We start from the raw sequence: 13,291 nt of genomic DNA on the forward strand, positions 1-13,291 counted from the left end.
AGAGAGAGAGAGAGAGAGAGAGAGAGAGAGAGTGTGAGAGAGTGTGTTTATACATGTACATACTGATCAGGATGTGTTATTTTATTGGTTCAGGAAATTTCTGGTATGGAAACTCCTTCACAGATGTAAATTGGCAACTGATGACTTAGCATCTTTGAGATTTGCTTGGGGAATTGAGAGGTTAAGTGAATTGGTTACATGAACAGAATGTATCAAATTCAGAATTTGAATTTAGCTCTTCCTGATTCCTTCTTGTCTGTTGTGCCACCCTACATCACGTAAAAGATCTAAAAGAAAAAAAATGAAGGATGGAAACTGTCAGAATTGGGAAATCTTAAGAAAGAACTAAAAATGACAAATGAGGATAGTCAGTTTAGAACTTTTGATGGAAAAGTTCTCCAAAACGGAAGAGAATTTGAAAAGAAAATGACAGATTTGAAAATCAGATGGAAAAGTACAAGAAAATTTGGCATAACAAAATTCATAGAATGAAGTTCCTTGAGGACGAACACTTTCATTTTTGTCTTTGTGTTCCTAATGCATAGCACAGTGTTGTGTAGAAGATTTGAATAAATGCTTATTGAATTGAAGTGAATTGGACAATATGGCATCTGTGTGACTCACTGGCTAGAATGCTAGACCACATTAGGAAGACCTGAGTTCAAATGTAGCCACAAACACTTATTAGCTTTGTGACTTTGAGCAGGTCACTTAACCTCTGTTTGTAAAATGGGGATAATAATAGCACTTTCCTCATAGGGTTGTTATGAAGATTAAATGAGATGATATTTATAAAGTGCTTAGCACAGTATCTGACTTATTAACCAGTTATTATTATTAATATCAGTATCAGAAGAGCACATGAATTTGTACATGCCAACGTGGCTCACTTTGAGTATAGAATAAGTGAAATTAATCTCAGGATCATAGGTATTCCAGAAAAACACAATGAAATAATAAGGATGAGTACCCATACTTTGAGAATAATATAAGAACATTACCCAGAATTATTGGATAATGAAGGCAAAATACAACTTGATAGAATCCCCAACTTTAACTTTGAAAAGTATTGGTAAAACCTTAGGACTTCTATCATCACAAAACAAATACTACAGACAGAAAAGGATTGGTCCTTCACCTGCCAAAGAAAATTGATTAGTATTGCTCAAGACTAGTCCTAATTTATAACAAGAATAAATTGAAATATAATGTTTCAAAAGTGATTGATTTCTAGGCAAACATAGCATATCCTGCAAATCTGAATCAAATCATCTATGACAAAAGATGTGGGACTCAAAGAAAAAGGGTAGAATTTGAGTGATTTCTTCTAAGTAAAAGTGGTGAATAGGATATTTGATATGTTGTTATTTTAAACATTAGATATATAAGAAAGGTAACTAAGTAAGACAGAAGCAAGAAAATCAGTGTTTTTGTGCTTCTGGGCCTAGATAAGACTATTACAAAAAACATTTCTGGCATTGCCTGAAGTCCAGCTCTAAGGGAGTTAAAAGAGAGGGGAGAGTAGAATGAAAAATTTTATATTTGTTGGAACACAACCTGTATTCCCTCAAGTGAATCAGTATTTTAGTGGGTGAAGAAGGTAGAGAAAAGTCACTTGGATCAGAACAGAGGAAGGAAGAGACAAAGGTCATTCATGATTGACAGCATACTTCATTGCCTCTTGTGTAAATTTGGGAAATGAATCTACTTAGAATAAAGCCATCCAAAAACAGACAGTTTAAAACAACAACAACAACAAAATAAGTTGATAGGGAAAAAAATAGGTGGGTGAGATTTGTATCATATTGATGGAATAAAACTTTTTTTTCCCTAGAATCCCCTCCTTGTATGCAGGATAAGGAAGAAAAGAAAAAGGATGAATGTATAAGCATAAAGCCAGTGAATGGCAGTATCAGGGGCTAGAGAACAGTCTAGAAAGAGAAAGAAGTAATTTCACATTTCTTGGGTAGGTATACATTAAATAAATGTCACTCGTAAGAGAGTAGGTTGGGAATATGGTAGGGTTAAAGGAATCAGTAGGTTGAATTTTTAAAAATAATTTTGAAATTGTTAGTGTCTTTTTGGAGTTTTTATACCACAATTGTTTCTATATATTTCCTCTTTCATTGAACCCTCCTTTTTAATCAAGTCATTATTAAGCAAGAGTAGCTGGCATAGTAACCATATTCTATGTAGCATATGCTACTGAGTCTCCTATCTCTATTGTAAGAAGGCAGATGTTTAATCATTTTTTTTCCAGGACTGAGGTAGGTCATTTTATTGCATCAGAGGTTGGCTGCCTTTTTGTTTGTATTGTCACAGTTCATATATTTTTCTGTTTACTTCACTCTGTAGCATTTCATACAGCTTGTCCCATATTGCTCTGAATTCTGTATATTCATAGTTTCTTACTTTATAATAGAAATTCATTATAGTTGGTAGGAATGATTCTAAACCACATTCTTATTTCAGTGGAAAAAGGGAAGGATAATAAGAAAATGGAAGTATTATAATTAAGAAAAATAAAACTTAAGAAATTTGGTTTAAGAAAGAGTAATGGGATGGAGGATAGTCTATGGGAGGAGACTGGGATCATGTAAATATAAACAATCTCAGGGACCACTTTGACTTGAGGGGAAAGAAAATAAAGATGAAAGAATAAAATAAAACACTAAGACAGTTATAATCTTACATATGAATGGATTGAACTTTCCTGTAAAATGAAAGAGAATGGACAAAAAACCAAAACTCAACAACTTTTTTTATTGAACTAATATTTAAAACAAATACATACAATATGAAAATGAGGAGGTAGGACAGATTTTGCAGTATTTCATGTTTAGCCTAAGATACTTGCTAGGTTTGTTACCTGGGCAAGTCAAATAACTTCTGTCTGCCTCAGTTTTCTCATCTGTAAAATGGGGATAATAATTGCACCTAACCCATAGGCTTGTTATGAGAATAAAATGGAGGTAATATTTATAAACCCTTGACACTGTCAATCATCCTCTTCTCCTTAATATTCTATTCTTTCGAAGTGTTCATGACATTACTGTCTCTTGATTCTTCCTCATCTATCTGCTCACCCTGTATCCTTTACTGGTTTTTAATCTACAACATGTCTGCTAACAGTGGATATCTCTCAAGGCTGTTCTGGGCCTTCTCAACTCCTTTGAATTTAAATACAGTTTCTACCTAGATGGTTTTCACATTTATTTATCTAGCACTAGTCCTTCTCTTGTCCACAGTCTCAGTCTGTTATCAAACACAAGATAAGCATAGGAAAAGAAAATTTTAAAAGAAAAACAAGATTTAAGAAATTATAAAAAACACTAAAACTTTTTTTAAAAAGACTAATAAAACTTGATTAATTCTTTGTTAACTTCATTGAGTTATGAAAAGAGCAAATTAACATTGTGAATTTACAAATAATGTAGAAAAAAAAGAGAACAATTGAAAACTTTGGCTGACCCAGGCTGCCACTTGTTTGTGCTATGTTATTGCCAGTATCTTTTCAGAATTATTGAACCTTATTCTCTGCATATTCATGACCTTCCATCTAAATTGACTTACTCAACACTGTTTTGGTTCATGACCTTATCTCCTAGGATTCGATTAGTTTCTCTGTGTAGGCAAATTCCAGTTTTCTTTATGCAGCTCTAACCTTTCTTCTGACTTCCATTCTCACATGTCCACCTGCCTATTGAACATCTGAAATTGGATGTCCATAGATATCTTAAACTCAGCGTATTGAATATGGAATTCAGATACTTTCATCTGAATTTCCTTATTACTACTAAGGATCCCACCCAGTTACCCAGACTCACAGTCTAGGTGTTATCCTCAACTTTTCATTGTCTCACCTCTCTCTCCACAGCTCCAACATATTTATTATGTTGCTAAATTTTGTCAATCCTACCTTCACATCTCTTGGATATATGTCTTTCTTTCCTCTGACACTGAAACCACTAGCTCTCCTCTTCCCACCTTAGCTATTGCAGTAATTTTCTGGTTGGTCTCCATGTCTCAGGTCTCTCCCCCATTCTAGTCTATTGTCCACTCAGTTATCAGACTCCTTATCCTAAAACGTATCACCCTTCAGAAAATCAGCTTCAGTGTCTCCCTGTTGTCTCCAGGATCAAGTATAAAATTCTCTTTTTGTCTCTTAAAGCAAACCTCTTCATAACCTGGATCCCTTCCCACCTTTCCAGTTTTTTTGCACCTTTCACCCCTCCATGTTCCCTGTAGTCCACTGGACTCCTTGCTGTTTGTCATACCAGGCTTGCTATCTCTGGATTCTGTGTTTTACCACCTGTCCCCCATGCCAGCAGTACTGTCCTTTCTCATCTTTCTCTCCTGCCTTTCCTGTTGGATCAGCTGAAATCTCACCATCTACAAGATGCCTTTCTGAGTGTTGTTTCTCTTTTGATTATTGCTAATTTATCTGGAAATATTTTCAGTTTATCTGCATATATCTTCTTTATAATTATTTTCATATTATTTCTTCCTATTACAGTGATTTTAAACTTCTTGGAGGTGTGGATTGTTTTTGCCTTTCTTTTCATCTTCAGGGCTTAGCCTAGTTCCTGGCACATAGCAGGTATTTAATAATGCCTCTTTAACTTCACTTGTGTTTCATGTACAGAAGTCCATCTCCTATCATCATGACTTTGCACAAGTTAACTCATTTCCCTGTGATTTTTCCTGACCTCTAGTCTCAGTTTAGGTACTACTTCCCTCATGACACTTCTGATTTCTCCCATTTGTTGATACTTTGCTTTCCTTTTCTCTGATTACTGTTTGATTTTCTGGACACACACACACACACACACATACACACACACAGAATATCATCACTATAGGAACAAGAAATCTTCATTTTTGTATACACAGTATTAGGGGCAAGCCTGATTTGAGCTGAGACCTTACTTATTATTAGAACAAAATGAAGGATTAATAAGTAATTCAACAGTTAAGAAAAGGAGTATTATGTTGCCGTAGCATAGAAAAGATATACTTCAGAATATTTCAGCACCTAGCTTGTGTAAATTTGGTTCTCCCTCTTCTACATAAGGAACCTCATAATTTGAGCAGCAAAACAGCATATATTGATTCCCTGCATGTTGAGAACTACACCAAGGCTGAAAGGCCTTAATTTCATGTGAGAGGGCCTTTTTATGCATTTAGTCAATGAGAAAGCCTCCGTCAAAATGAGCCCAGGCTACTAGGATATTTGAACATTAGCTACCTGGGTCAATAATATCACAGGGCTATTTTTGTTGCCTGTAAGTGGGGGGGAAAACCCCAAACCCAGATTGTTTAGCTTATGTGAAAAGGGTAATACTGGTAGATAATAATTCTATTACATCTCAGCCCATGGTAAGAAAATATTCTACAGGGTTTTCTACCATGTATATATTTTTAGAACTTTTATTGGAAAATCCCATGGCATAGGCAGTACTGAATGTGGTGTTTCAGTTTCTTTTTTAGTTTTATGTTAGTAGTTTCAAAGAGTAAAGGCATGACCTAAATGACTAAACAACAAGTCTAACAATATCCAGGGAATGTTGGGCCTGGCACTTTTTTTTAACCTACTGTGTCTGTTTTCTTTGCCACCCACTAAGCTACTGACTTTGCTTCAGTATTAGCTTGGCTTCTATTCTTATTGAGAGAAATCTTAAAACATTGCTAGAAGACCCCATGCTTTATGGGGACACAAGTAAAACCATATCCTGGATATTCATTTAACTCACTATACATGTGTGTAACTCCCTTTCCTTATTTCACCCATATTATGAGCCACTAGACCATTTTGTTCTAGTTACTAACTATGCCAAACCATAGGGATAGGGGTAATTCAGACTGAGCATTTGTTGCTTCGGATTTAGAATGAAATAGTTGACAAAAGGAGGTTTGTTAGCCATAGATGCATAGAAAGGCTATTCCAATACTTATTGGGTTAAAAAAAAATAGTATATTAACCCCTTCCTCTATTCCTTTCTCCATCATCCTCTGGTCAGCAGGGCATGGTATGGAGTCGTGGGCTATTCATTCAACTCTGAAGGGCCTTGACTTTTTGTGGGTGGACCTTTTATGCCCTTAGGCAGTTAGGACCCCACCCCAATCATGGGGGCAGCTAGGTAGTACCATGGATAGAATGCCTGACATTCTATCAGGAACAACTGAGTTCAAATTTGATCTCCGACACTTATTAATTATGTGACCTTCAGCAAAGCATTTAACTTCTGTTTGTCTCCATTTCCTCATCTTTAAAATGGGGATAATAATAGCACTTACCTCCCAGGTTATTATGAAGATCAACATAGATTATAATTATAAAATCCTTAGCACAGTGCCTGGCTTATAAAGTAAGTGCTTTGTAAATGTTAGCTATCATTATTATTATCATCATTACTCTCAGTCTCACTAGAGGCCACCAGGAAGCTGCATCAAGGGATAGTCCTTGGGCCTTAGACACTGGCCAATAAGCCCTAGGAATAGAATTTTCTTTTAAGTGAAAAACAAAAAATTTGTCTAATTTATGGGGGACCCAGGTAAATAGTGATTTTGTCACACCTACAACAAGGACAGAGCCTTGTAGTTTTTTGGAGGGAGATTTCATTGGCTTCCTTTACCAGTTCAGGTCAGCATTTATCTACTCTGCTTTACAACTTATATTTTTAGAGGGTTTCCTAGCAGCACTAAGAACTTCCATAACATTCCAGTGAACACATAGCCAGTATGTATCAAAGTCCAGACCTGAACCCAGGGCTTCTTGTGAATATGCATGTTGATGGAGCCAGCAAGTATAGATTACTCAAAAAGAAATTTGGCTTAAGAGGAGGGAAGGATTTTTTTTTAAGGCAAGCTCAATTAAAGATTTTTTTTTCTTTAACATGTGCACTTTTATTTGAATTGGTCTTAAGTCAGTGTACAGGTAAAGCTCCTCCCCCTCCCCCAAGTACTGGCACCAATCTCAAAACTTGCAGGGAGACTATAAAAGTCCTTATTCACATCTATATTGGGGGCAGGGAGGGGATTTAGGGGGCCATTTCACATGGCTGACAATTTTAAAAAAAGGAACATGTGTTAAGGCGGAAGATACAAAGTTCTTTTTTTAAGGATTACATAATTTACATTTAAAGCAATACTATTACCTTACTCCCTCCCCCCATCTGGATTTTTGTTACATCGCTCCTTTGACAGCCTTCACAGAGGCTTGTAACTGTAACAATGCATTATATGATATTTGGAATGACTATTAAAAAAAATGTACAATCAGAGTCCTGAAGATGCATTGTAGAACTTTGGGGATGTTTGCCTCCAACATACTTAGACTGCTCACTCATCACTTTCATCGTTCCAGTTTTTAAATTACGAGTCAAGTGCCCAGAAAACCCCCCAAAAACACAAAAACAAAGCCATGCCAATCTCATCTCTTTTTGGGGGCAATTATCATGTCATCATGTCACACTCTTTGATAAAAAAATTAAAAAACCACAAACAGTCCATTTAGAAGCATTTGTGGTGGACAGTTGAAGGCCCAGATTCATCATACTCCTGCTTGCTGATCCACATCTACTGGAAGGTGAAAAGAGACGCCAGGGTGGAGCCTCCAATCCAGACAGTATTTGTGCTCAGGTAGGGCAATGATCTTGATTTTCATTGTGCTGGGAGCTAGGGCTGTAATCTCCTTCTGCATCCTGTCAGCAATGCCTGGGTACATGGTGGTACCACCTGACAATACGCTGTTGCCATACAAATCCTTACAGATATCATCATCACACTTCATGATTGAGTTGAAGGTAGTTTCGTGGATTCCACAGGATTCCATGCGTAAGAAAGATGGTTGGAAGAGAGCTTCTGAGCATCAAGAACCTCTTCTTGGCAGTGGTGATAACCTGACCATCAGGGAGCTCATAGCTCTTTTCCAGAGAGGAGCTGGAGTGGCCATCTCCTGCTCAAAGTCTGGGGCAACATAACACAGCTTCTCCTTGATGTCACGCATGATTTACCTCTCAGCTGTGGTGGTGAAACTGTACCCTCTCTCGGTCAGGATCTTTATGAGGTAGTCCGTCAGATCACAGCCAGCCAGATCCAGACGGAGGATGGCGTGGGGAAGGGGCATAACCTTCATAGATGGGCACAGATGTCACACCATCACAGGAGTCTTATCACAATACCAGTGGTATGACCAGAGGCATACAGGGACAGTACAGCCTGGATGACAACGTACATGGCTGAGGTATTGAAGGTCTCAAACATAATCTGAGTCATCTTTTCTGTTGGCTTTGGGGTTCAGGGGGGCTTCTGTGATCAGCACAGGGTGCTCTTTAGGGGCCACATGGAGCTTGTTGTAGAAAGTATGATGCCAGATCTTCTCCATGTCATCTTAGTTGGTTACAATACCATGTTCATTGGGGTACTTCAGGGTCAGAATACCTCTCTTGCTCTGGGCCTCATACCCCACATAGCTGTCTTTCTGGCCCATACCCACCATCACACCCTAATGTCTGGGGCGCCCAACAATGGAAGGGAAGACAGCCTGAGGGGCACCCTCTCCTGCAAAGCCAGCTTTGCACATTCCAGAGCCATTGTCAACAATGAGAGCAGTAATATCATCATCCATGGCGAACTTTGAAATGGCAAGTTTAAACCCTTAAGAGAAGAGAGGAGGTGGTGCCGCACCTAGAGGCAGGGGGAAGTCAAGTGCACAGCTGGGTGGAAGAGCTCACAGCTACCTCAATTAAAGATTTTTTACTTTTTAATGTGGGGAGATGTGCTCAAAGATTATTTTGTAAAATATTTATAATAACTATGAGAGGGCAGGAAATTTAGTTGAGGATTCCAGGTAAGGAAGTTTGTTGTAATAATCTAGGCATGCAGTGATGGAAGGGTCTTGACTAGATTGGTAATTGTGGGAATTTAGAGGATAGGATGTATAGGATTTAGGATTTGAAAGAAAAAGAGCACTCCAAGGTAACTGTGATGTTTTTAATGCTGCATGGTTGGGGAAATGACTCTCCTTTTATTGAAATGGACAATTTGTAAAGGCAAGTGAGTTTGGTGAAGACCTGAAAATGTGTCATAATTTAAAACCTTTCCTCTAGACATTCAAAACTTAATCAATTGCAGTTTGATAGTACTTAACTAAGATTTGAGAAGCTGAGTCCAGAGAGAGAAACTTGACAAACTATCCTCTTAACTCTGCTTGCTGTGGGAGAGTTAGGAAGTGGATGTGCTAGACAAATGCCTCTTAGCACTTTATTGTCCCTTTTCTGTATTTAGCAGGCCTGCCTGAAATAGCTTCCTCTGTTTCTACCTTGTAATATCTTTTGAACGAAATGAAATATTATGTAATAATGTATGTGATCTCAAAAGGTTTCGTGTTTATTGAAAAAATAAAAACATATGTAAAAAGCTAAAAGGGAATGAGCTATTCATATAAAAAATTTAGAAGGCTAAATAGGATCTTTGGATACCCTACTAACCTCTTAATCTGGATGGGTTTTTTGTTTCTGTCTTTGTTTTACATTTCTGCAATTTTTAGTTATTTCTTTCCCTGAGTTGATTCTTTTAGGTTTATTCCATGTTGAGAGTAGAGTTCATTTTACATATAATTGAATGAGTTTTAAATTATAGTTAGTGAATTTCAAGTTTCACTCTTAATGTATCTTAAGGCAGTTAAATTGAAGAAGCTCCTCCTCTTGACCTTTCTTTTAGTTTTTATAAAAAAGCATTAGCTGTTTTATAGTACTAAGCTCTAGCAAGTTGAAACTTTAATTCCCTGACAAGTTTGGTGTATTCTCCTACATCACAGTGCCTTATTATGCATAGAATTAAATTATTTAATTAAGAATCCTCATCTTCTACTTAAAAAAAATTCTTTCCTCCTCTCTCCTTTTCAAAAATTTTGTCTTCATAGAACGTAACAAAGTAAACTGAAGTTCAGAATCCTGAGGTTTATCAGTTTATTAGCAGGGTGTGAGCTTGTTAACAAAGTGGGTTAAATGGCTACCTCAGTTAAACCAGTGACCCAGAGAAGGAGGCGCTTCTCCTTTTTATGAGCATACAACAAAGAATAGAACTGGGTAGGTGAGAGGAAAATAATTGGTTACAGGACTGGTAGCATCATGGGGTTGAGAATAACATAACTGGTTGAAAATTGGGAACAAGGCGCTAGCAACAGCCCCCTCCTTCCCTCCTGTGAATAAGAATTATTCATTGTTTGAATCCACCTGCAAAGTTAGAGATAGTGGGCCAGACTTATTTGGATAACAACCAAACATCTTTGAAAGATTGAAAAAATACCAGACTCCCTGGTATCTTCCTGCATCCATCAAGGATAACAGACTTCCTTGAGGCAAGAATAGAACAAGAATTGAAATACTAATATTATTAATATTCTTTTGAATTAATGAATGAAACGCTATTTGAAATGTCTTTTTTTTTTTTTTAACAACCTTCTGGAAAAATGTTCACCATTGACCAAAAACCAAAAACACTGAGGATTGGGAGAGGGTAGGGTCTTTAGGAGAAAGTATCTGTTAATTAGAAACATTAAATGACAAGATGAAAAGAAAGACATCATACAGTCTAACTTTTTTAGAATCCTGGTGAGTGTCATGATATCTTTTCTCTAAAATTTTATTCTCAAATTTATATAATAATTTGAATTCTTTAGAAAGGTATTTTTTGTCCATGTTCTTCTGTGAAATGGAGATAGAAGAAAATGAGCTAACAATCATTGAATGTTTACAGGGAACATGGATACTATATTAAATTTTATGGTTCCAATGTATTTTGGGTTACTTTTGTGTCTCTTCAAGGAGACTCCTTGGAGTCTCAAGGAAAAATGAAACCTATAAATGAAACTATAAATAGGTGAACTAGAATAACCTTTTAGAGATACTAGAGAATATACAAATAACCACGCAGTAGGATGCTGTGGTAATGACAAGAAGAACTCAATGTGCTCTATAAATGTTAGTTATTTATTATTATTATTAACCTGTGAAAGTTTCTTAAAGGAGATATATTTCAGAGATATATTTGGAAGAATGCAGAGAGATAAGTGGGAGACCTTTCTAGGTGTCAAGGATAACAGAGTAAATAATATGGGATGCAAGAGTGGGAGGTTGTGCTTAGAAAATCAACAAATAGATCTTGGTTAGCAGGTACAAATATAGGCATATATGGGGAACTAAACATGTTTAGATAGTATGAGGCAGTGTAATAGAGTGTTTTCCAAGCCAAGAATAGAAGTATTTGTATTTGATTCTTTGGAACAACATGGGATAGATAGAATCAGAAATATTATCATGTAGCTGTGTGACCTTGGGCAAGTTACTTAACCCCAGTTGCCCTCCAAAAAGCAAAAAAAAAAAAAATCATGAAATTTTTTTTTTTTTGCAATTTGCAAGTTCACATATATTCAGCACATATATTCACATATATTTTCGCTATAAAGATTTAATCTCTTGTTTTTTGAATATTAGACTTGCATTATTAAAAATGTTTACTTCACCTTTATATTTATAAAATCTTATTCTGATGCCTTGTTATGACGTTATTGGCTGGGTTCTCAAAAGCAGTACCAGTGAAACTCAAGGCTTTGGCAGTTGCTACCAAACTGGAAAATCTGTAAGTATGGGTTCATTGGTGTATATCAGCTCTGTGTGGACCAACCTAGGTGCTTATCACTAAGATGATCTTAGGATGATGAATTTTTCAGACACAGATCTGTATCAATTGAGGAACTACCTACACCAACCAATAAAGTAATCATTAAACATTTATTAAGTACATATTATGTGCCAGGCACCATAGTAAACACTGGGGCTGCAAAGAGAGGCAAAAGACAATCCTTGCTCTCAAGGAGCTTACAGTCTAGTTAGGGAGACAATATGCAAACAAATATATACAAAGCAGGCTATATACAGGATAAATAGAATATAATTAACAGAGGGAAGACACTGGAATTAACAAGTGTTAGGGAAGGCTTTCTCTAGAAGATGAGATTTTAGTTGGAATTTGAAGGAAGCCAGGTAGGTTAGTAGTTGGAGTTTAGGAATAAAAGCATTTCAGGCATAGGGGCGGACCAAGAGAATGCTTGGAGCTGACAGATGGAATGTTTTATTTGTGAAAGTCAGGCCATCAGTGTCACTGGATTGCAGAGTATGTGTCAGAGATTTAGGTATAGGAACCTTGGAAAGGCAGGAGAGGGCTATGTTATGAAGGGCTTTGAATGCTAAACAGAGCATTTTGTGTTTGTGCTTTAAGTCAATAAGAAGTCCCTGGAGTTTGTTGAGGGTGATGTGGGGATGGTGGGGGTGGTGGTGACATGACTGGACCTCCATTTCAGGAAAATCACTTTAGTGCAGACCTGTACAACTTGGCAGTAGGGGCCAAAATTAAAATGGGCTAAACTTCTTTGCGCCACAGATAAGTTTTTAGCAGCTCACTTTACAAGTAAAGGTATAATTAATGATTAAACTATTTCTCAGAAACCCTTTTTTTAATTGACGTAATCCAGAAATTGCAATCAGCAAACACTTCTTTATGAAGTCACCTTCAGTAAAAAAAAACTTCCCAGCAGCAGCAGTCTCTTTAGAAATCTGAAAACTAACCTTAGTAGCTGTAATGTAATGCCAAGCAAAGGCAACTTCCCAAGGTTCAAAATACCAGCATAGGTGCTCTCCATTTTATTCAGTGTCAAATTAAGAACAGAGAAGGTCAAAATATGACATCATTCAAAATACAGCATTTACTAAGTGTGATTAAATAATCTCCAAGTACTACCCCACCCCAGGACCTTACATTCATTCAATCAATTACAAAGTCCCTGTTCTAAATGCTACTCCACCCCTAGGCTGTACCTTCATTTAGTCCACCACAAAGCCCCTCTTCTCAAATGGAGATTAGTTTCCAAACATAAGTAAAGTACATTCATTTGTTCAACCATAGAACACAAAAAGGTCAAAAGTTCCCCACCCCTGGATCACAATTGAATCTACCCCAGAGTTATATCAAGTTTAAGCACAGCACTTAATACCCAAATGGAGGTCTTTTCTTCATCTTGACACAAAGCAAGTTCTCAGCAATCTTAGTTTCTGGGGAGACAAGGCTTAGCAAGGCCACAAGATACATTGCCAGTCTCTTCATTAATTCATCCTCTGTCTGCAGAACAGTCCTAGAACCCCTGAAAACATTAGCAAAACCTTCTCCCAGGATTTCTGTAAACATACAACAAGAAAATCCTTCAGGGCTTCTGAACCAACAGAAAGGTTCC

General features: G+C 36.9%; 1 protein-coding gene and 1 long non-coding RNA gene across 4 annotated transcripts in view; one reads left to right on the forward strand and one right to left on the reverse strand.

Annotated features, from left to right (window-relative positions):
• TULP4 (TUB like protein 4) overlaps positions 1 to 13,291 on the forward strand; it is a 294,458-nt gene that overhangs the window by 141,685 nt on the left and 139,482 nt on the right. The gene's annotated exons all lie outside the window — the stretch shown is intronic.
• On the reverse strand, positions 6,881 to 8,957 carry LOC138147765 (uncharacterized). Its single transcript, XR_011164887.1, has 2 exons — positions 8,498 to 8,957; positions 6,881 to 8,277 (listed from the first exon to the last, which is right to left on the reverse strand). It is a non-coding gene; the product is annotated as an uncharacterized lncRNA (long non-coding RNA).

Source organism: Petaurus breviceps, unplaced genomic scaffold (genome assembly GCF_028583685.1).
Source record: "Petaurus breviceps papuanus isolate PSGF00001 unplaced genomic scaffold, PetGlider_PUasm1.0 90808, whole genome shotgun sequence".
Classification (NCBI taxonomy): Eukaryota; Metazoa; Chordata; class Mammalia; order Diprotodontia; family Petauridae; genus Petaurus; species Petaurus breviceps.